This window comes from Gossypium arboreum, chromosome 5 (assembly GCF_025698485.1).
Source record: "Gossypium arboreum isolate Shixiya-1 chromosome 5, ASM2569848v2, whole genome shotgun sequence".
Classification (NCBI taxonomy): domain Eukaryota; kingdom Viridiplantae; phylum Streptophyta; class Magnoliopsida; order Malvales; family Malvaceae; genus Gossypium; species Gossypium arboreum.
Genome location: NC_069074.1, coordinates 83,046,333 through 83,048,952, shown reverse-complemented (window position 1 = coordinate 83,048,952; position 2,620 = coordinate 83,046,333). Strand labels below are relative to the sequence as shown.

The 2,620-nt window shown below is 38.9% G+C and overlaps 1 non-coding gene across 1 annotated transcript; it reads right to left on the bottom strand.

Moving 5' to 3' along the window:
• Positions 1-226: 226 nt before the first annotated feature.
• LOC128293671 (small nucleolar RNA R71) lies at positions 227-333 on the bottom strand. Its single transcript, XR_008283849.1, has one exon. It is a non-coding gene; the product is annotated as a small nucleolar RNA R71 (small nucleolar RNA).
• Between the last annotated feature and the right edge of the window lie 2,287 nt (positions 334-2,620).

Here is a 2,620-nt window from a genome sequence, read left to right as displayed (position 1 = left end):
GTAGGATGAGGATCCAAATACTCATTTAGCAAGTTTTGTGGAATTCTACGACACTTTTAAAATCAGTGGTGTTTCTGATGATGCCATTCACCTTCGGTTATTTCCCTTTTCATTGAGAAATAAGGCTAAACAGTGGTTGAACTTGCTAACATGAGGGTTAATCACTACTTGGGAACAAATGACCAAAAATTTTTTACTTAAATATTTTCCGCCGGCTAAAATGGCTAAGTTAAGGAATGATATCTCTTCTTTTGTGCAGATGGATTTAGAAACTCTTTATGATGCATGTGAGAGGTACAAGGATCTATTGAGGAGGTGCCCTCACCATGGGTTACCACTTTGGCTACAGGTTTAAACTTTTTACAATGGTGTGAACCCCTGAACAAGGCAACTTATCGATACGGCCGCCAGTGGAACTTTGAACAATAAAACACCTGAAGAAGCTTATGAATTTATTGAAGAAATGTCACTGAATAACTATCAGTGGCAAGTCATGAGAACAAAGCCAACGAAAGCTATGTTATCTAACCAGGTAGAACTTTTAAATAAAAAGATTGATGGTTTGTATGGTTCTACTCAGGTACAGCCAGTGATGAGGTGTGATTCAAGTGGAAGAGAAGTACACACAGATTATCCAACATTCAATCCTAGCACCGAGGAGGAACAAGTTCAATATATGGGTAATAATAATTCTAGACTTCAAAATAACCCATATAGTAACATTTACAATGTTGGTTGGAGGAACCACCCAAACTTCTTGTGGGGTGGCCAAGGAAATCAAAAGCCACAACATCCTCCGGGTTTTTAGCAACCCCTTTACCAGCGAGAAAAGAAACCGAACCTTGAGGAGATGCTAACGAAGTTTATCTCGGTGTCAGAAACTCATTTTCAGAATACTGAAACAACAGTTATGAATCAACAAGAATCAATCCAAGGGCTCGAAACTCAGATAGGATAGCTCGCTAAATTGATTTCTGAACAACCACAAGGTAGCTTGCCGAGTAATACTGAATCTAACCCGAGGGAATAGATTAATGCAATTACCGTTCAAGATAAGGAGGGATTAGTTCAACCTAAACCAAAACCAAGGCAAGAAATTGTGGCAAGTAAAGGTAAAGGTGAGGTGGACCACAGTGAGTGAAAACCGGTAAGTAAAGAGTACAAACCTCGTGTGCCATACCCCAATGCGACAAGGAAAGATCACACAGACGAACAAGTTGGTAAATTCCTTAAACTATTAAAGAAATTACATATTAACTTACCGTTTATTGAAGCTCTCTTCGCAGATACCAAACACAGTTAACTTTTTAAAGGAGTTTTTAGCAATAAGCGTAAGTTGGATGAGGTGTCGCATGTGGAGTTGAATGCAGTTTGCTTAGCCATTTTACAGAATAAGCTACCCAACAAGTTGAAAGATCTAGAGAGTTTTACGATTCCTTATTTAACTGGTAGTTTAACAATTAACAATGCTTTGGCTAATTTAGGGGATAGTATTAATGTCATGCCCTGTAAAATGTTTAAACAACTGGGTCTTGGGAAACCCAAACAAACTAGGATGAGCATTCAATTGGAAGATAAAACCATTAGATTTCCTAGGGGTATTATTGAAGATGTACTTGTTAAAATTGACAAATTTATATTCCCAATTGATTTCATGTTTCTAGACATAGAAGAGGATAATGACGCCCCTTTAATTTTAGGAAGGCCCTTTTTAGCAACTGCTAGAACTATTATTGATGTTGGTACAGGTGAACTTACACTTTGTGTAGTGATGAAGCAATCACTCTTCAAGCTCGTAATTCAAGTAACATATCGAATATCGAGGGTGGTTGTATAAATCATGCTACTAATACTGACCATGTGGTGCAACCTTCTTTGCAGGAAACACGTTCAAAGAACATACATGAGCCATGTTCAAATAACAACAAAGGACCCATCTATGAAGAACAAAGGCTACAGATTGAGGAACTAGATGAATGGAAAACACAGAAATCGAGAACACTCAATAAACCAAAACCATGCCACGACGAACTCAATGTTTCACCAAATCAACTTAAGGTTGGAGACAAAGTACTATTAAATACAGCAGACCCTCGTATTACCACTTCTAAACCTAATAGAACAATCCCCTTTATGGTAGTCGAGGTAACTCATTCTAAATTTGACACTTTTAAGGTAAATAGTACTCGTCTTAAACCTTATTTTGATACAACTGATAGCAAGAATGAGGGGTGTAAAATCCTCGCACCACACTGACCACACAAAATTGAGGTAAGTTGAACTTAGACTATAAATAAGTGTTTCTCGGGAGGCAACCCGAGCAATAACGGTGTTGATTTCTTTAAATTTTAGTTTTTAACATCTAACTCATTAACTGAGTCCTTGAACACAGGTTCTCTAGATCCACACGGCCAGGCACACGTGCGTGTCTGAGGCCGTGCTCATAGCACGAAAGGGGACACGACCGTGAGATATGGCCATGTGAAAACGGAGCAAAATTTTCCCAACACACGGGATGCGATACATTGCCACGGCCGTGCAACATGGCCGTAGGCAATTCTGCCAAATCAACATGGGCGTACAACACACCCTTGTCTATAAGCCATGGTCAAAACTATCA